Source organism: Periplaneta americana, chromosome 5, assembly GCF_040183065.1.
Source record: "Periplaneta americana isolate PAMFEO1 chromosome 5, P.americana_PAMFEO1_priV1, whole genome shotgun sequence".
Taxonomy (NCBI): domain Eukaryota; kingdom Metazoa; phylum Arthropoda; class Insecta; order Blattodea; family Blattidae; genus Periplaneta; species Periplaneta americana.
Genome location: NC_091121.1, coordinates 141,514,822 through 141,537,905, shown reverse-complemented (window position 1 = coordinate 141,537,905; position 23,084 = coordinate 141,514,822).

Here is a 23,084-nt window from a genome sequence, read left to right as displayed (position 1 = left end):
AAGAAGTAGTAGAATGGGGTAATAATATTAGACCCAAATTATAATAAAAATAATATTTTTAATAGGTTATTTTGTGACGCTTTATCAACATCTTAGGTTATTTAGCGTCTGAATGAGGTGAAGGTGATAATGCCGGTGAAATGATCCGGGATACAGCACCGATAGTTACCCAGCATTTGAACATATTGGGTTGAGGGAAAACACCGGACAAAATCTCAACCAGGTAACTTGCCCCGGTCCACACCTGTTGAGTAACGGTTAGCGCGTCTAGCCGCGAAACCAGGTGGCCCGGTTTCGATTTCCGGTCGGAGCAAGTTACCTGGTTGAGGTTTTTCCCGGGATTTTCCCTCAACCCAATATGAGCAAATGCTGGGTAACTTTCGGTTTTGGACCCCGGACTCATTTCACCGGCATTGTCACCTTCATCTCATTCAGATGCTAAATAACCTAAGCTGTTGATAAAACGTCTTAAAATAACCTACTAAAATAAAAGAAAAAAACTTTCCCCGACCGGGAATCGAACCCGGGCCACATGGTTTCGCGGTTAGACGCACTAACCACTACTCCACAGGTGTTGACTTAAAAATAATATGATGGTGTGTCACTGTCAAATGAATTTCACAAATACGATGTTTTCAATAGTAGGCAATATCTTTGAAACATTACATCAGACAATTATGACTTTTAAACTATCTAAAAACGGTTAAATGTATTATTTGTTTATTTATTCCGAATATACATTAGTTTACAATAATGTGACTGACTACATGCCTACAGGGGCTCTGACTTTAAAAACAACATGAATATTGGAGGTAGAACATTCCAGAGGAGAATAGTATGCCATATTATAGGCTAGCTATAACGTTGTGAATATGACAATAGTACATTATGCAACGAGTCTATAATGGTAGTAATTAAGACGCGAGTATGTTCATGAAACGAGCGCAAGCGAGTTTCATAATTTTCATACGAGCGTCTTAATTACCATTATAGTCAAGTTTCCTACGACTTTTTATGCTCGACCATATTTCTAACTTGAAATTATTCATAAGTATTCATGTTATTGTTATCTGACTGAGGAGCGGAACTGACCTCGTGCAATACCTCGTAAATTGTGAGATGTGCGCAGACGCGAAAGTATTGATTTTTTCCGAGAAACAAATGTCGACATTGACCTTGATGTAATCTGGAGAGTAAAATAAACATTAGGCCTAATCTTGATATAACCTTGAAATTGAATTAGACATTCAAAAACGAGATGACATATTGAATTTATTTGAATATTATTTACAATTAACGCGAATTATTATAGTAACAGAACTAGTTGTCTTTCGATTGCATATCCGAGAATAATCGATACTTGCGCTTTCATATTGCTACAATGGTATTTTCTGATTGGTGGAACACCTGAACTTTAATGAATAGGTGTACTTTAATGAGGTCCATTAAAGGGCTGCTTCCAGGTGTATAATTACTACATTTCGGCATGGTCGAGCATAAAATAAATTAACATAATACATAACCTTGCACTTCATGTTATTGGCGATTGTCTTCCACATATCTATTTCCTTTCAGAGTATTACCACAGTCTAGTATATACAGTCACGAAACTTGAGTTGTTGAGGGTACTAGGAACAATAGACTGAGCCGGAACTATTTCGCATTGTCTGTGATGAGGCGATAGTAGCGATCCTAGTGGTTAGCAAATATCAATGGATGCATATTCCCTACGTATTTGAGATTCGTGACTGTTTATAGTAGACTGTTGTAATACTTTAAAATATTAATGCAATGAAGTGAATCAAAATCGACAAGTGAAGTTACATCAACGCAATCAGTTAAAAATACAAAGATAAGGACGCGAATTTAAGTATACAATAACAAAAGTGTATTTAATTGAAATACAGGTGATGATGTGAACACATTGACGTTCACTGTTAAGATTTTTCACAGTTAGGCCTACTCTGAGCGTTACTGGCAACGCCTTTGGTGGCCATACTTGTATCGGCTAGTTCTCGTACTTATTAATTTACAATTCACAATAACCATCTCGTTTTACGGAAGCAGTGTGGTCGTTGGAAGTCTTTAAAACCTTGTTAGACAAAGTAATAATGAACAATTTTAATTTTAAACGAATGAAATACCGAACTTCTTGCTTTTATGAAAGTTGAAGTTCCTCCCTGCGTAATAAAGTCTACAATTCTTGTATAAAGAGTCAGAGTCGTGCATTTGCGTCTTAATTCAATATACTGAGGTCATCGCCCCTTCTATGTTCCTTGTATAAATATACAACTTTCATAACTTGAGCCATTAAATTCCTTTTCTTTATTTTATGTTATAGGAAAGTTAGAGTTAAGTTTCAAATACGAGATTAGGTCTATAAAGGTTGAGGTCATATAAGAACAGATCGTTATTCCCAAACAAATAGCGTAATTTCGCAGACCCGTCTAGCGTCTAACTCCTCCAAAGTACCCTGCGTGCAAGGAAAATGACCGCAGTATTCAGCCGTTTTGACTAATTGCTCGCCGATGTTGGTTCAGCGCATTGGATTTAATTGGTTAGTGGGGAGCAACGTATAATTAGACGATTAGTTTTCCTTCTGTGAATGAGAAAACATTTTAAATACACAAATAACCATTTGGAACCATTTACTTTTCCGTTATTTCTGTAATCTTTAACGTCTGTAAATTTTTTCATGGATTTGTCTACACTGATGTAAATAAGCAGTTATTAATATTCAGGCAACCACCATTATCTTTCAAAGACATTTTCAGTATTAGGCTTACACCGCTATAAAATTTAGTAGAATGCATCTGACAAGCAAACGTTCTGATGGGGACAGATAAAAAAGTTAAATTTTTTTCTTCCACCATGTTAATAATGTCAAAAGAAGTGCTTTTTACAAGTTTTGGCTACTCGACCGCAATTACGTGGACCATAAAAAAATAAGTTCGCCAGGAGCCGTTAACAGAAAAAAAACACAATTTCATTGGACAAATTTATTGGAACAGACATAGCAATTTTTGAGCTATTTTTCAACATATTTTCCATCGGAATTGACACATTTCTCATATCATAGGATCGACAGAGAGAGGTGCAGACGCAGTCAAACGCTGGTTCCGATCTGAGGCGGCTGACTTCTACGACACACAAATTGATCCCATGGTATGACAGATGTCTTAATTCTAGTGGGGGATATGTTGACAAATAGCGCAACAATTGCTGTATCTGTTTCAATAAAATATATTTCCATGCAATTGTGAATTTTCTGTAAACGGCCCCAGAGAATATCACTTTCCGGATGGCATCGTAATTGCGGTCGAGTGGCCAAAACTTGTAAAAGCACTTCTTTTGATATTATTAACATGGTGGAAGAAAAAACATGTAACTTTTTTAACTGCCCTCATCACAACATTTGCTTGTGAGTCTAAACAAAGCTGACAACAGTACAAGGTAGTCTGTTGTAGTGACGAGAATTCAAGTCCCCGCATACCGGTAAGGCATCATGTCACAAACACTTTCAAGTCTGAGTTTTTCTGACAAAGTAAATTTTATTCACTGCCTTGAAAACGACCCAAATATTAAGGATATTGACGGAGAGAGGAAGGTAATATTTATTTATTTATTTATTTATTTACTTCTTTATTTATTTGCTTATTTATTCGTTTATTTGTTTAGTTACTTATTCATTCATTCATTCATTCATTCATTCATTCATTCATTCATTCATTCATTCATTCACTCACTCACTTGTTGACTAGTTCCCTTATTCTTTTATTTAACTTTCTCAAAAACTGGACATTTATTGCTTGTCTTGTGTTTCTCCTGCGTTGGAATGCGAAGATCTTGTGCCATGTTGAATAAATCTGCTAAATGTTTAGGCCTATAATTATTATCTAAGAAAATACGTTATGAATTCATTTTAATGGAAATAGTTAAAAGTAGTGAATATGTTGCGAGAAAATCCACAAACGATTAGGGAAAACACGGGAATTTTACTTGAAGCAAGTAAAGAGAGAGAGGTTTGGAAGTAAAATCCCGAAAAGACGAAGTATATAATTGTCTCGTGATCAGAATATTCTACCAAATGGAAATATAAAAATTGGAAATTTATCCTTTGAAGAGGTGGAAAAATTAAAATATCTTGGAGCAACAGTAAGAAATGTAAATGGCATTCGGGAGGAAATTAAACGCAGAATAAATATTGGAAATATCTATTATTATTCGGTTGAGAAGCTCTTGTCATCTAGTCTGTTCTGAAAGAAGCTGAAAGTTAGGATTTATAAAACAGTTGTATTACCGGTTGTTCTGTATGGTTGTGAAACTTGGACTCTGACTTTGAGAGAGGAACAGAGGTTAAGGAGTTCGAGAATAAGATGCTTCTGAAAATATTTGAGGCTAAGAGGGATGATGTTACATGAGAATGGAGTAAGTTACACAATGCAGAACTGCACGCATTGTATTCTTCACCTGACATACTTAGGAACATAAATCCAGACGTTTGAGATGGGCAGGGCATGTAGCACGTATGGGCGAATCCAGAAATTGCATATACAGTAGATTGTTAGTTGAGAGGCCGGAGGGAAAACGACCTTTGGGGAGGCCGAGACGTAGATAAGAGGATAATATTAAAATGAATTTGAGGGAGGTGGGATATGATTGTAGAGACTGGATTAATCTTGCACAGGATAGGGACCGATGGCAGGCGTATGTGAGGGTGGCAATGAACCTCCGGGCTCCTTAAATCCATAAGGAAATGGTTAAGGAACAAACACTGATGAATATCATTTTCGGATAACATTACCCATCTTATCTCAGAATACTATTTACTCCAAGTGGAGCAGATGTATATGCCTGTTATTTTAAAATGTTCTTATTATTGTCTTAACGGTTAATGCGTTAGGCAGCGAAACCAAGTGGCTCGGGTTCGATTCCCGGCCGGGGCAAGTTACCTGGTTCAGGTTTTTTCCCTCAACCCAGTATGAGTAAATGCTAGGTAACTTTCGGAGCTAGACTCCGGACTCATTTCACCGGCATTATCACCCTCATCTCATTCAGACCCTAGATAACATAAGATGTTGATAAAGCGTCGTAAAATAACCTACTAAAAATATTGTGTTCGTTAAATATTTGGAATCCAACTTTTATATTTTAGTACTTATTTACAACCCTGTCAGTTCCAGTCACTTCTAGCAAGTACGAATTATTACGTTGCATTATAATATGTACCCTATGATTATTTGAGAAAATTATTTCGTGTACTGTAGTTAATTTCCAGAACTTATATATTTTTAAATCCTCATACGTTTCGAATTGCACGTGCAGATCACATGTGATAGTATAATACAAACAAAATAATTTATGATGTGTAAACGGTGGCTATTCGAAGCTGCAGATATTTAGTCTGCGAATCAGAGTAAGAGGTGAGTGATAAAATATATATCTACAGAATTGTAGAACTTGGCAGAGTTAATACAGAAAAATCTTATTAAGGCTACTGGGATTTGATGGCTGCCTATTTTAGCTCCTGAACTTGCAAATGACATATATCACAGATTTACGAAATTTATACTATGCTTTAAACAATGCTTATAGTATGTTTTGATGAAAAATTAAATCACTTAACCCCAATAGAACATTTATAGAGTGCTCCCAAATATGGGAATTAGAATTTCCCGTAACCCTGATTGTTCAAATCTTAGGTACACTTATCTCGTAAACTAATGAAGATAGAGTCATAAAATTTTTGTGATATATACATATTAATTCGCCTTTTAAAATTAATAGAGTGGTTTTCTTTTAAACTTTATCCTTGAATTTTTTTAAATTCAAAATTAAGAAAATTTTTGGAAAAAAAAAATAATGTTCATATTTTTTTAATGTTTTACATATGTGGTGTTTAATTTAAGAAAGTAGTGCATTCATTTTGTCATGTGATATATTCTCATTATACCAGAAAAAACTACAGGTTTGTTTAAATTTCTATGAGGTATGTGTGTGTAACAGGTGAACCATGCGTAACTATTTATTTTCTAATTACCATATATTCTATTAGGGATAATTGATTTAGTTTTTCATCAAAAGATACTATAAGCATTGTTTAATACGTGGTATAAATTTCATAAACCTGTGACGTAGGAATGTTTCAGTATATGTAATTTGCAAGTTCAAGGGCTAAGATACGTAGTCGTCACGTTTCAGTACCCTTAAGAGGAAAACTGGAGGAAAGTAGTCCTGAAAATTTTAGGATAACCCTCTGATTCAATATATGATAAGAAGAATTATTATATTACAATTTCAGTCAACACCTTATCAGATTGGTACAAAAACAAGTTTTGTTACAATGATCACATTATAATTCTTGGTAGTGTCCAGTCAACAACTTATCAGATTGGTACAAAAACAAGATTTGTTAAAATGATCACATTATAATTCTTGGTAGTGTCCAGTCAACAACTTATCAGATTGGTACAAAAACAAGTTTTGTTACAGTGATCACATTATAATTCTTGGTAATGTCCAGTCAACAACTTATCAGATTGGTACAAAAACAAGTTTTGTTACAGTGATCACATTGTAATTCTTGGTAATGTCCAGTCAACAACTTATCAGATTGGTACAAAAACAAGTTTTGTTACAGTGATCACATTATAATTCTTGGTAATGTCCAGTCAACAACTTATCAGATTGGTACAAAAACAAGTTTTGTTACAGTGATCACATTATAATTCTTGGTAATGTCCAGTCAACAACTTATCAGATTGGTACAAAAACAAGTATTGTTACAGTGATCACATTCTTCGTAGCGTCCAGTCAACAACTTATCAGATTGGTAAAAAAACAAGTTTTGTTACAGTGATCACATCATAATTCTTGGTAGTGTCCAATTACAATATGATCATTGTAACAAAATTTGTTTTTGTACCAATCTCATAAGTTGTTGACTGAAACTGTAATATTATAATAATTCTTCTTATATATTATTCAACTTAACTCAACTTTAATCTCAACATGACTCTTAAATTTATGGTTAAAGTTTTTTTTTTCGGAAAATTATAAGCTGGGTATGCTGCCACACAATTCTTCATCTGATATAACTTCATTAATAATAATAATAATAATAATAATAATAATAATAATAATAATAATAATAATAATAATGTCCGTATCACGACACCCTATGGAGCGCCGTGCCCGACATGCCAATTACTGACCTCATGTTTACATGCCTCATCAATGGTGAACAATATTATACAACCCATAAGGATATAACATGTAGTCAACATGATTATTCTCCTCCCCCCCAATCATGATAGTGGGCATACGAAATCAATTTATGTTTATGATTATAGTTCCAAAAATTTCGCATGGTGCTAGATGGACACTGATCCCATACACTGGCTGGATTTTTATTAGAAAATTTATTTCCCAAGTGAAATAAACCCAGCAATTATTTCGTACGCTAGGCTTAGGCATGACGCCTTAGACCATTCTGCCATCACGCGGGATATACTGTAATTTAGTTAGTCGTTAAAAATAAGACAAAACGTAAAGAATAAATAAAATTACATTAACGCAGAACTCTCTACTGAGGAAAGGGTTGGTTCATCAAGTCAGTGTTTTTAATTACCTGCTTGGGGAATAGACGAGTGGCTACAGAGAGAAAAGTTTGAAGCAACCAATTCTTAACTCATTCGCATAGGGTAAAGTTTCTGTCTCTGAATTGAGAATGTGTTTTAAACTAGGGATAGCACAGATATTTAAACAAACCTGTAATATTGTAATGAATAAGAATATTGAGCATTAATTCTACCATTATTATTACAAGGTATCGTATTATTTATCATCACATTGTACGAAGTTTACTTAACCACTGGTAGAAGGTCTACACAACCATTCCAGGCAAAGAGGGAATTCCAATGAAAAAGTATTTTTAAAAAATATTAGGCCTAGAATATTATTAGGGTAAGACATAAATAACTTCCTAAAATTAAATATTCTAATGTTCTCTTTTCAACAGTAATCTCAATAGAGTTTTTGATTTATCCAAAGGAAATCAAAACTCGAATAGGATTTAATTGACCATCACACTATTAGAAGAAAGTGTATGAAGATTAGAAGAAATAAAACACTTTGTTACACTAAAATATTAATTGACTTTCTAAAATTATATTTCACCAATGTTAGCTTCACCTAAACTTTTGAACGGACCCGCCATTTTCAGTTGACTATATATGCGGTAAACAAATGACGATCGCTAAGCATGTTTTATAGAGTGGACGGCAATTCGGAAGGCGGTAGTCTGCTAGCGTCTGCGTCGAGAGAGACAGAGAGGGCAAGGCAGCGTACAACATTGCCACACCGTACTTCACGCGCACTTGCAATACTAAAAGCGCAGGAGAGAATTTAAATTACCAAAAGACAATAATCACCTTAGCCGTTGATTACTGTAAGCATGACACCAAACAAACCCTCTTTCCTTCACTAACAATAGTCTTTGCACTGTTCTCAAACTCAAACCAAATGCTTTTGCAGTCGTTTCTTGCGCGTTGTCAACGTTGCAACCAGCATCAAGATGGCCGGCAGCGTTCTGCTGGTCAACGTTTTTAAAATTATTATTCGCCTTAAACACTATTTTCCGCGCCTGCCTGTGCAATACTTGTCTTTTCACAGTCTCTTCTTCCATTTATTTATATTACAGTCACATAGTAAATCTTAGTTTTACTTATTCAATGTATTGAAACACTCACACGTGAACAAACGAACTCCGGAAGTATTTGTTAGATTCCGATTGGTTCCACTGTACAAGCTTGTGATGTCACATACCAGAAATGCTATGGTGCATATAGCAGCTGACAGCCTTCCGAAATGCGTTCTAGTCTAGTACCGTAAAGAATGTACAATTTGAAATGTTGACAAACAAAGGACCAAATGCTAGGGAAGTGATGAAAACAAACAAATGCTAGGGAAGTGATAAAATTGTAGGATAAACAGCCATGATTTGTAGAAACACGCACGTGTCCTTGAGTACAATGCACAGTTTGCGAGCATCTGTTGATATTGTAGCTGAGAATGGTACCACCTCCTATAGACGTCACATCAGCAATCTGTCAACCACAGTTGCCAGTCTTGCTACCCAGACTGCGGCAAAAGTAAGATACTCGCACTTAACTTTCCCTACGCTAGCGATCCTACGGTGTGTCCTTGAGTACAGTGTCCAGCCAGTAAGTTTCTGTTGCCACGGCAGCTGAGAACGGTACCTCCTCCTAAATACACGTCACATCAACAATCTGCCAATCACAATTGTTAGCTTTATCATCCATAGACTACTACAAAGGGAAGACACTTGCACTTAAGATTCCCATTACTTATTTCACATGCCAAAAACGGTGACGCGGGCTATACTACAAAGCTATGTCAGTGAAAACGTGATGAGTTTTTCTATCAGATGGCATTGCAACCAAATTCGTATATTTTATAAATGAATTTCTGTAAGCTTAAAAAATTGTATAGTTCTTTTGGAATCACTCTGTATATTTCAACTAGACTGTGACTATAATTAACCGTTTATAGTAATATTAAGATTCTTTTGAATGTTCCATATACTAGCTGTGAAACGATGTACGAATACCATGGAACGTAAATAAATACAATACAATACAATTCTTCTTTGTTATTGAAATAACTGCCCAATGTGGAAAGTCTATTATCTATTACCCATAAAGGAAATCATTCTAAGACCCGGGTTTTCAAGTAGCACAGACAAATTACTGAAACGGGAAATTTGTAATTTGATATGGCAATAGACAGACAGCTATCTTTGTTGTGCAATCTGAGCAGCGCAAGGGAACATTATTTCATAACGTCAAACATGATGGGCGATCTCTGAAATATTTTTTCAGTTTGGAAGTGGTCGTAAGCCGTAAGCGGTTCTTCAATGCATATAATGCGTGTGCCTGGGAGAGGAAGGCATGACATATTACATTCAGCATTGACAGGTTTTGGGGTTGTGTTGAAATATGTCCCCACAACGTGCGTGGGCATGCTAACATGAGGCCTCTTCACATAGTAATAATTGTTTCTTTTGCCTCTAGCGTTCTTCCACATTGTTTTCCCCCAAACCTTCTTGAAAGGATGATATATTGCAGAGTGTGCCACCAACATGCAAAATAGATACCGAGGATCGATGAATCATCCGAATCAAATTAAGTTTATGATGATCCATGTATTATAGAACAGATTTTACCAATAACTCAACCGTCTTCCCTCTATAAGAAATTCGGCATGTAAATTAGTTCTTCAGTCTCTGCTTCCAAGAAGGAAAATAAAAAGCGAATATTTTTGTTAGCACAACTTTAATAGATTCTTATCAATACTCGAATCATTTTGGTTTCAAAGTTATTTTGTCCGTGTTTTCTTCTTTAGATTAGCTTCCAATTTGTTAGATATCTTGCTCCAATTCCATTCTTTTCCTTTCTTAGTTTTTTATTTTCCTTCTTTTCTTTCTTCCTTTATTTCTGCCTTTCTTTCCGCTCTTTTTTAATATAGGCCTATTTAATAACTTGTTCGCTCAATAATTTCCTTAGGCGACCAGTCGCCTATCTACCTATAGAGCGTTGGAAATTTAAAAAGTACCATTGGGTATACAGTAGCGTACATCCTTTTCTTTGTAATATGACTACAGAGGTGGCCAAATTATCAGACTAAAGTGATTATATTTGTAACAAAATTGTATTTTTTCGGCAGAAATAATGAACAAAAATATATTTGTCACGGAAATAATAAACAGAAAATTGATTCTGGAGATTACTGATATTTATCGGCAGAAATAAGGAACGAAAATATATTTGTCACGGAAATAATGAACAGAAATTAAGCCTGGAGGTTACTGATATTTATCGGCAAAAATAATGAACAAAAGTATATTTGTCACGGAAATAATGAACAGAAAATTGAGTCTGGAGGTTACTGATATTTATCGGCAGAAATAATGAACAAAAATATATTTGTCACGGAAATAATGAACAGAAAATTGAGTCTGGAGGTTACTGATATTTATCGGCAGAAATAAGGAACAAAAATATATTTGTCACGGAAATAATGAACAGAAAATTGAGTCTGGAGGTTACTGATATTTATCGGCAGAAATAATGAACAAAAATATATTTGTCACGGAAATAATGAACAGAAAATTGAGTCTGGAGGTTACTGATATTTATCGGCAGAAATAAGGAACAAAAATATATTTGTCACGGAAATAATGAACAGAAATTAAGCCTGGAGGTTACTGATATTTATCGGCAAAAATGATGAACAAAAATATATTTGTCACGGAAATAATGAACAGAAAATTGAGTCTGGAGGTTACTGATATTTATCGGCAGAAATAATGAACAAAAATATATTTGTCACGGAAATAATGAACAGAAAATTGAGTCTGGAGGTTACTGATATTTATCGGCAGAAATAAGGAACAAAAATATATTTGTCACGGAAATAATGAACAGAAATTAAGCCTGGAGGTTACTGATATTTATCGGCAAAAATAATGAACAAAAATATATTTGTCACGGAAATAATGAACAGAAAATTGAGTCTGGAGGTTACTGATATTTAGGGCTAAGAATTGTATGCCGTTATATTGCGCTTCATGCGCCTCTGACTTTAGATACCGGTACGTAGTTGCGTTGGGATAGGGGATTTCAGTTGTTTTTCGTTCAGCAGTAAACTTCAGTTGATCGGTCACATTACGACCGAATACTGCTATTCGTAACAGGCAAAATTCAACGTCTTGTAAAGAAGAATAATAGCAAGATGCCGAGGACGAAATTTGTTACTCAATTTCAAATGAGGAAATTTGTGATAATGATACAAATTTTGAGATACATAATGCTTGTGTAAAATATTTCAAATATGCCCTCATTGTTTCTGCAGAAGTGGAACGAACGAAGTTTCTCCAGATATAGGGCTGTGTTTTCTATCAACAGGCAATCATTCTCCTTTGAAAATTTTAAAATGGGTTTGTTATTCACTGCAACAATATATGAAATGAAAAATTATGTAAAACAAAAAAGTAATACACTATCATATTAATATAGTGAAATAATAAGGCTGATACTTGTCAATGTCATTTTAGGTGTATTTTCTACAGGCATAAAATAGCATGCAGTCAATGATATTGTGCCGAACCGAATAGTTGGAACAGTAAATAGGAAAAAATGTAGCAAACAAGATGGAAAAAATGTTGGATAAACATTATGGATATTTAGCTGTATGTAAAATTTGTGACAATTTCAAATGAGGAAATTTGTAATAATGATACAGATTTTGAGATATAGCCTATAATGCTTGTGTAAAATATTTCAAATATTCCCTCATTGTTTCTGCAGAAGTGGAACGAAGTTTTTCTAGATGTAAGGTGGTGTTTTCTAGCAAGAGGCAATCATTATCCTTTGAAAATGTGAAAATGTGGTTTGTTATTCACTGCAGCAATATATGAAATGAAAAATTATGTAAAACAAAAACGTAATACACCATTGACATAGTGAAATAATAAGGCTGATACTTGTCAATGTTATATATTAGGTGTATTTTCTAGAGACAGAAAATAAAATGTCTTTAAAATAGTGAAATTTTTCATTAACCAAGAAAATGATGTCTTTAAATTTATCTTTAGCAGATAGTGGTATTTCAAAGTCAGAGAGTTGTATTTTGAAGTTATAGGAGTGGCTTTCAACCACCCAAATGCTGAGGACTAACTTACCGTGATGATAAGCATGAGTTCAAACGAACGAAAGACACTGCGTTAACTCACCCCAACTCTGAGACGTACTCAAAGTCAGAGGCGCACGAAGCACACTGGTAGTATAGCGGCATATATTTCTCAGGCCTACTGATATTTTATGTACACTCCCTTAATTTTCATTAACATGTTGGTTTTGTCAGGGAAGCTGGAAACCAAAATTTGACATTTTTCTTTGAATAACAGTATCATTTAATCAGATATAAGACAGTGCTTCAATGAATCCATGCTTTCTTGTAAGCTTTTTCTGTTCAGTTGCATCTTCAGTATAGATCACACATTTCCAATTTGGTTCATATGCGTCCTTTTTTGCACGCCATGGAAGAACAGAATGTTGAATATCTTCTGTAGTATATAATTGTAACACCAATAGTACTAACATAACCAGACAAAATATATCCAAACGTTGGAAAAATTTACCAGAAGATGTAACCAGAGGTTCCCAACCGATGTGTCGCATAGCCCCACAGAGTGTGTCGCGAAATTTTCGAATTGAAAATTAAATTGTATGCCATCCAAAATAGTAATATACGTTACAAGAGCGGTATGTTGACGTTTTCATGTTCGAGGAAAAGATTGAAAAAGCGAAACGTAGTTGAGCTTTTTTAATTTCCGAGAACATGAAAACAAACATACCGTATCGTACATTATTTCGTGCGAAAATCGTATATTACATACCTGAAAGATGGATTTCTAATTAGTTGCAATGAAATCTCCATGTTGGTTTATGTTTAATGACGGCAACTTCGGAAAACCAAAATATCTTTCTTCAACATTGTTGCTATAAAATGTTTTCTGTGTTTACTATACTCCAGCAGGCCGTGATATATGTCTGTATTTTATTTCCCCCCAGTCTATAAATGCGAACTTAAAACAAACGGTAAGGTTATGTAATGATTTATTTTTCATTTTAATATTTTAACAATATTATTTATATAACATATTGCAGTAATAACATCGGCATCTGGAATCTCGTTGATTTTTTCACGGCTTCCTTAATGTTACTTGTATCAGGAATGCAATAGTTTCGTGGAGTAGTAGACTTTACTTAATTTTTGCAAATATTTAAAAACAATAATTAACATTGCAATTTAGGTGAAATTGCAGTGGTAAGTTTCCAATTTATAATTATTACTATGTTAAACGTCTCTAAAATTAATATGTTAAAAGCCTAAAGCAGTAAAATTAATGTCGCGCTTAAGCGGTAAGAAGAGGGAAATTGTTATGTGTGTTACGTTGGGAATACTGAATGTGGTATTTCACACTTACCGCGTATTGGTTCTCTGCGGAAAACAAGCAAATACGCACGATCTCGCACAGTGTCTTTTTACAATGCATTTTTTAAATTTACAGCGAAGTCTTTGATTTATGATGCATATTATTTTGAGAGAGTATGAAACGTGCAACACCTACAACAATGCATGCTCAGTTTAATTTTTCTGCCTGACGATAATAATTCGAATGAAAGAGAACACCTGTAACAATGCTTAGTAATTCGTTTACTCTTCTCACTTAATAATAAACAGAGTTTAGAATCGTCAGAATTGTGAACGGGTGCTAATGCGACTATTTTATAAAAAGTGCTTTCTTAGATTTTATCATGAACAAAATGTTTAATTCGAAAAAGACAATCTGAATCAAATTCAGCGATAATTCAAATAATGTGAGCGAAAATTTGCTTCAGGTTTCACAAAAACGTACTGCGATTCGTAAATATAGTGATTAATACTTGCAATACGGTTTTACGTGGTGTGGAGATGAATATACAGAAAACAAAATCCCGAGTGTCTTATATGCTGAATGTTTTGTCAAATCTGTCGATGGTGCCGAATAAACTAAAAATAAATTTAGAACGCCGTTTTCAACGTCACACTTGTGTGAATCAGCATTTTTTACCATGAAAATCGTGAAATATAAACAAAGGAACAGACTGCTTTATCTTGAAGATGATTAAATTGTTGGCCTGTTCTGTCAACCATAAGACCACGTATAGAAAAAAATAAAATAAAGAAAATTCACTTCCACCCTATATATTCAGTAAGGAAATAAAGATAAAAATAATCATAATTTAATTTAATTTAATTTATTCCATTCTGAATCATATACACAAGAGTTAGCCTACATATAAGAACCAATTGCTTAAAAATCTAAATAGTACAATAACATCCAGCCGAGAGAGTAAACTTTTATGCAATAAGAAATCCAATGTATTTGCTGTCACTTTTTCTTAATCTCCACACAAATATGAGTTAATTTTTAAATGATGAAATTTTATACAATTTTCATATATACCTACGTCTGTGATCTCCATTCTTTAGTTACTCCGACATTTGAGTGATGTGATGAGTCAGCACCATTCTTCGACCTCTTTTTACCTCCGGGAAATACTCTGTACTCAATTTGACATTAGGCTGACTGGACGTCGATGCCTTTCTGGAGATCTGGCAATGAAATAAGTCACACAACGATCCGTTCCTAGACAGTTGCTCTATCGACTGGACTGCAAGGTTAGCATTTATTAGAAAACTTTTCTAAACAATGAACGAACTGTTTTTTCATAAAGGCAATCTAGTAATGTTCATATGTCGGCGACTGTTACATAAACTTACTCAACGATTGACACTTTTAACGTCAACGTTAGATGAAAGTTACAGTGACAGTCGTAAAAAACCAACATATGATCTTGGCATAAACACATCTGGAATGCGAAGTATATTTTTATAATAAATTCTCTATTTAGGCTACAATACACTGTTGCGTCTTAGCAGCGTTAGCGTTAAATCTGTGCAAGTGATGATCGTTTAGTGGGAGACGAGAGTTGCTGACACGTATATACCAGAACCAATAACATCCGTTTTACTTTATCCTGGAAGTTTGTCTATGTCAGTCAGTTTTCCCAGAATATCTGAAATAAAGTTTCGTAATTCCTCAGCGTTGTTAAAACTTGATGTTTTTCTAAAATAGTGTATTTGGTATTTAGTTTTTAAAAGCCAAATTTTTAATAACATCAAGTAACGAAAGTAGAATAATAAACGAAGAGCAGAGGTTCCCAATGTCACCAACTTTATTTCACATTTATATAAATAATTTAATTAGTACCTGGGAAATTGCACTAACTACATACATCATGATTGATAACTACCCTACAATACATTACTTTATGTAGATGAACAGATTGTTCTAGCCAATTCTGAAAACAACTTACAAAGAGCAGCACATATATTATTTAAGGTACCAAACGTTATAATTTCAAAATTTATACAGGGACATCATTTTATTTTTATTAACACATTTTATATTAACCTGGCTATACCTTTAGAGAACCGAAAACACCGTTTGCTACACCCTTCCACAACTGTAGTTCGATGATACTGCCGTAAAACACAAACAAATCACTTTACTAGGTATAGGAGGGAAGAAAAGTAGTTCATCCATTCACGTAAACTATGAAATATCGCGATTTTGAGTTCGATAATTTTCGTTAGGTTTTTGTTTAATCAAAATGCAGTACTGTATTAAGAATAAGTGTTTTTACTCACGAACTGAGTTATCCATTCGAACGTATTCATTATGCAGTGTATATTATACTGTCTACAGCACATTAGCGTACAATATAAAGAATGAAGTTAAATTGAAAAATAATCATAATATGGATATTTAAACACATTTTTGAAAATGGTGACCGTTCATTTCGATACAGGCTTCAGTTCTAATGGGCATATTATCGTACTATAGACTATTGTACGTAATTCCTATTACCAGGTTAGTACTTCGTATCAGTAACTCATGTTGAAATAATTCTGTACCTACTCTATAAAAGAAACCTTACGTACTGTAAATTCAATCTTTACTTCTGCCCGATCCGAAAAGATAAAATTACTCAGACATGCTATCTACTGTCCGTCCAAGTGGTTACGTCGCAGCGTCGTAGAAAGGGAGGAAATCACGTGACAGTTAATTACTTAACAAGGCCCTTTTATTTAAGTTATTTTAAACAATTGTTTGGGTATAATATTACGTAGACGTCCAATTCCTAACAGAAATTAATGTTTTCAGAAAAGAGCTAAGACAGTCCAGCTTTTACAGAGGGGCGAGCAGAAGCAGGTGGGGGAAATCGGGATGCGACGTAGGCAAACGGACAGTACCTGTGCGAAAATATGCTTCAATATTGCAAGCTCTTTAGTCACTGGAAAACGCGAACATATTTCTGGAACGTACTATACTCACTAACTCAGTGCTGTTTACTATATGCGGCCTCAGTTCTGTGTGGAGGACACTTGGAACTTCATTAGTAGAAGGGGTGGGAGTGAAGTACTTCAAAAACTCAGGTACAATAAAAATTGAAGTAAAAATAAAATGATGTCCCTCTATAACAAAAAAAAAAAAAATAATTGCTTTTAATGGAGAAAACTACGTAAGATCTAAAATTGTTATTAATAACAATAGTATTGAACAAGTAAGGTAAAGTACCCAAATAACAGACAGGGCCCTAATAAGAGAGACATTGTTAACTTCTCCGATATAATTTTCCATCTCTCGACGACTATGGCAAATCAATGTTTGTGCTTCTAAGGCATTGTGTTCTTTGTCTAACCTCAGTTGAATGTAAGCAACGAAGCTGAGAGCAAGCAAAGTAATTTTTCACACTTAACTTTTTACTGGTTTTTGTTGAGGAAGAGAACAGCAGTTAATGTAAGCTACAAATATTTATTATTAATTTTATAAAATAGCTGGCAAAATGTTGCATATAATAAGGTAGATTGCTAATAAGGAAGAAAATAATTTATGACCTCGGGTAGTTATTTCATTTTTATTTACTCCGTTCCCTAATAAGAGATACCTAGGAGTCCTATTAAGAGATAGTATCTCTTATTTAGAACCCTTATTTGGCTCACCTTTGAGAGTTTACGAAAAGCGTTAATGCTTCTAGTCGTGTCAATTTGTCTACCAGTAACTACATAAGAACCAATGAAAGATTAATTGAACTATTAATTAAAATTAATTACGAATTAGGTCAATCATTAATTATCTATTGTCCTCAACTATTTATTACAAAAATTACTAATTGAAATGATTAAGTTAAATTTAATTTGGAAAAATGCCAAATAAACAACAGAATTTCTGTTGAGAGGAGTTAGACCACTGTTGCAATGACCCCTTCAATTTTAAAATGTTCCCGAATTTATTAAAGTATCTACATGATTTCACAAGGTTATATATTGCTTCAATTTTCAGCCACACACGTATCTCTTATTTGGAATCTCTTTCCAAAACATAAGTATTTTTCCAGTTTTACTTTTTTTACAATTTAAAGTGATAATAAAAACTGAGTAAAATTTGTATTGTCAATTCTAAAAATAGACGAAATGCTAGCCTATATGTATTCCACTCATTCACATTAAAAATGTCTATTCCCATCCTCATTTATAAACAGCTGAAAAAAGTATCTCTTATTTGGGTAGTTTACCTTAAATGCATAAATGCATAAATTCAAGAGATCTAAATATCAAATTAGCCAAATTTCAGCAACGTTTAGGTACAATGTAGTCGATATTGTTTAAAAAACTATCCGCCCAGTGACAACTTTTAAATCTTATAAAGTAACGGTAATTCCAACTTTTTTTATCAACATTGGGATAACTTCGAAGAATAGAAGCGCAGAAATGAGATTATTAACGTAAGACCTTTGGCGAGACATAAGTGGTCGACAAATATTATGTCATATTAAATGCAGCCCAGAATACACAGCAAAGGGAAAGGTAGGAGGAGAGGATATCCAAACTGTTTAACTTTGAATGAACAAGTAATGGCTAAGGGGAGGAAGATCATGCTTTACCCCTCTGCCCTGCTTGTGTATTAAGGGGTTGACTCGCGAGTCAAGAAATGCCGGTCTCAGCTCTATATGATTATAAAAGAAACGTCGACATCAGGAAGTAAATATCACCATCAGCGATACTTTATCAAGGTACCGAAACAACTGGTATGAACATATATTACGGATGCCCAACAACAGGCTGCCACAGAGGATATTTAACTAGAATCCCTATGGGAAGAGAAATATAGACGACATAAATAGCAAAAATAAGATCCCAGTAAAGGGTCATAATTTGAGATGTGATATCAGTCCTATGAATATTCCACAGAGTGATGGAGTGCCAATTCACCGTCAAAGCTGGAGTAGCACTGACTCCTCCGAAACATATCCTTCAAGATCTGAATTTAATCCGATTTCTTTTAATGGAGACAACTAACAAGCTGAAATTTTACGCAATGGCTCGTGAATTTAATTAAGGATCTGGATGTCCCTAAAATTAAGGCATTAATTCTGGGATCACTGTCAAAAGAAGAAATCTAACCACGACATTTCGGTTTGGTGCTACAGGGACAGAGAATTTGAGTTCTTAATTTTTTGCTCAACAGACAAGTTTGTGTATTGCCATAGTGTAGGCGATTTGATTACTGCACTTGGAATTTAATACAATTCTATTCAATGGAAGTTTATTCTATAGCTCTTCTAAAAGACACAAAGTAGTGCTCTTCACAATGGTTAACACAATTCCCTGAGCATCTCTTGCACAGCCATTATCTATTTGAAATAAATTTATAACAACTTTAAACTTATGCTAGAAAAAGTTAAATATTACATGTGTTGACGTTAAATGTTGACGATCGTTCTTGGTCAGCAATTCTGTTTCTTTGCCAGTGGGATAGCACTGCAAGATATGTCGACTGAGAAACAAAACATTGACACACGAAGATATCAAGTCATTACAAAAATTCAATTATCTATGAATCAATTCGTGAAAAGCCTACTTCATTAAAGAAACGTACTTCCGATATCAGAAGTCCAGTTTTACACAAAAAATTGAAGCGATATTGAAGGCTGATATTTTTTAGGTATCACAAATATGCCATCTCATGAGAGATACTATAATTTCGTAAACAATTTAGCGAGAGACATTTTATAAACATTGTACCACACAGAACTCGTAAGATTTTATCATTGTTTTTTAAATTACTAAAAACACTGACGTGATAGAGAAGAACGACAGTAGGTGTTTTTCCCACGAATCAGAAAAAAGTTTTAAAACGCATACCAGTGTACTATTATTATGAATAATAGCAATTTTTTATGGTTACTTATGAAAGGTAGAAGTGACTCTCAAAGATTGGACAATTTGACGCGTTCCGTCCTAATTCATGTGAGGATTATGTTTCAGTATGACGTATTCACCAGTAACGGGACTCTTGGACCATGTGATGAAAATGAACTGAGAGCACCTCTTCTCAAAAGCCATTCCGCATGAGAGGAAAATAAATCTCCACTTCGCTACTGGGAATCGCACTGGAGTCCTCTAGATGTGTGATTATAAACGCTACAATGTCTACTTAAGCTATAGTGAATGACAACTTACGTATTGCTTATTTTCTTACAACCATAATGAAGCAATATTCCGATGGCTTTCATGCACCTGTCGGGATTAACTTTAACCAGTTTTAGTGCTTTCTTGGTCTGAGATTAAACGAAAGCATGTCAGGACTCTTGTGGGTTGGGTCAGTTCCAACACCGAAGCTCCACCGGATATCCACAAGATATTGCAGTGACAGCAGTCAAATTACCATGCCTTAGCTATAAGGACTTCGAATCTACAGTGTATTGAAGCATCGCGTCTTAGCTTTTCCGTGAACTGCAGTCGGCTGATGTGGGAAAATATAATGAAATAACGTTAAAAGCTTCCCCAGAAATAGTGAGATTTGATAATATAATAATAAAATTGAATTTACTCTTTCGGCTTAACTCAATTTTTCACATTTGAAGCCGTAATAAAAACTAATTTTAAAAGCAGAAGATAGGTGGTAGTGGAGGTAGTGGTAACGTTAGTGGATAGTGTTGGTGGTTGTGCTGGTTATAGTGGCTGTTGTACTGATTGTGGTGGTGGTTGTGTTAGTGATGGTGATGGTTGTGGTTATGGTAGTGGTGGTTGTGGTGATAGTGATGGGAAGCTACCGGCGTAGCTCTGTCGGCTGAGGCGCTTGCCTGTCGATCTGCAGTTGCGTTCGGGCGTGGGTTCGATTCCCGCTTGGGCTGATTACCTGGTTGGGTTTTTTCCGAGGTTTCCCCAACAGTAAGGCAAATGTTAGGTAATCTACGGCAAATCCTCGGCCTCATCTCGCCAAATACCATCCCGCTATCACCAATCCCATCGACGCTAAATAACCTCATTTGATTCAGCGTCGTTAAATAACCAAGTAAAAAAATGGTGGAAGTGGAGGTGATTGTGGTGGTAGTGGTAATGGTAGTTGTGGTGGTAGTGGTGATTGTGGTTGTAATAATGTGGTGATTAAGGTGGTAAGTGTTGGGAGTGGTGGTAGTTATGATGGTGCTGGTAGTGGTGGTTGTGATAGCGTTGATTTAGTGGTGATGGTAGTTGTGGTTGTGGTAGTAGTGTAGTGTAGTAGTGGTTGTGGTAGTAGTGTAGTAGAGGTTGTGGTAGTAGTGTAGGTTGTGGTTGTGGTAGTAGTGTAGGTTGTGGTCGTGGTAGTAGTGTAGGTTGTGGTCGTGGTAGTAGTGTCGGTTGTGGTTGTGGTAGTATTGTAGGTTGTGGTTGTGGTAGTACTGTAGGTTGTGGTTGTGGTAGTACTGTAGGTTGTGGTTGTGGTAGTAGTGTAGGTTGTGGTAGTGGTGTAGGTTGTGGTAGTGGTGTAGGTTGTGGTAGTGGTGTAGGTTGTGGTTGTGGTGTAGGTTGTGGTTGTGGTGTAGGTTGTGGTTGTGGTGTAGGTTGTGGTTGTGGTGGTGGTGTAGGTTGTGGTTGTGGTTGTGGTGTAGGTTGTGGTGTAGGTTGTGGTAGTGGTGTAGGTTGTGGTTGTGGTAGTGGTGTAGGTTGTGGTTGTGGTAGTGGTGTAGGTTGTGGTTGTGGTTGTGGTAGTGGTGTAGGTTGTGGTTGTGGTAGTGGTGTAGGTTGTAGTTGTGGTAGTGGTGTAGGTTGTGGTTGTGGTAATAGTGTAGGTTGTGGTAGTGGTGTAGGTTGTGGTAGTGGTGTAGGTTGTGGTAGTGGTGTAGGTTGTGGTTGTGGTAATAGTGTAGGTTGTGGTTGTGGTTGTGGTAGTGGTGTAGGTTGTGGTTGTGGTAGTGGTGTAGGTTGTGGTTGTGGTGTAGGTTGTGGTTGTGGTAGTGGTTGTGGTAGTGGTGTAGGTTGTGGTTGTGGTAGTGGTTGTGGTAGTGGTGTAGGTTGTGGTAGTGGTGTAGGTTGTGGTAGTGGTGTAGGTGGTTGTGATTGTGATAGTGGTGTAGGTTGTGGTGGTTGTGGTTTTGGTAGTGGTGTAGGTTGTGGTGGTTGTGGTTTTGGTAGTGGTGTAGGTTGTGGTGGTTGTGGTTTTGGTAGTGGTGTAGGTTGTGGTGATTGTGGTTTTGGTAGTAGTGTAGTGGTGGTTGTGGATGTAGTGGTGGTTGTGGTTGTAGTAGTAGTGTTGTGGTTGTTGTGGTAGAAGTGTGATGGTGGTTGTGGTGGTAGTGTAAGTGGTGGTGATAGTGTAGGTGGTGGTGGTTGTGGTTGTGGTAGTAGTGTAGTGGTGGTTGTGGTAGTAGTGTAGTTGTCGTTGTGGTTGTGGTAGTAGTGTAGTGGTGGTTGTGGTAGTAGTGTAGGTTGTGGTAGTAGTGTAGTGTAGTGGTGGTTGTGGTAGTAGTGTAGTGGTGGTTGTAGTGTTGGTGGTTGTTGAAGTGTAGTGGTGTTTTTGGTTGTGGTTGTAGTGTGGTGGTGGTTGTTGTGTAGTGGTTGTGGTTGTAGTGTAGTAATGTAATGGTAGAAGTAGAAGTGTTAGTAATATGTCCACTAACGATTAGCATAACTGTGAAACAAGCGGTTCCGGATTCATACCCTGGTTGACTCAGTTACCTGGTTTTGGTTTATATCCAAGGTTTCCCTCAATATATTGAAGTAGAAATGCTGGTTAACTGTCGACGTGGGACGTCGTACTGATTTCGCCGTCATTAATTTCAAATTCATCTATCTCCATTAAATAATTTCAGGTCAACAGATAATGCAGCAGGATATAGTACCGTTGAATTGCATACAGATGGCATCGTTGTAACAAGGCTGTAGTACTCTCAGAGGGACAGAGGGATGTTAGTTCGAAACTGAGTGTTGTGTAGTTGAATCGATAGATGCTACCAAATAATGAATCACGATCCTTACAGAAGTTTGGTCCTACTGACTTTAAACTATCATTTCTATGAATGAAGTGGTAAACACAATAAGTCTTGAGCTTCCTTGCAAGCCTTCGG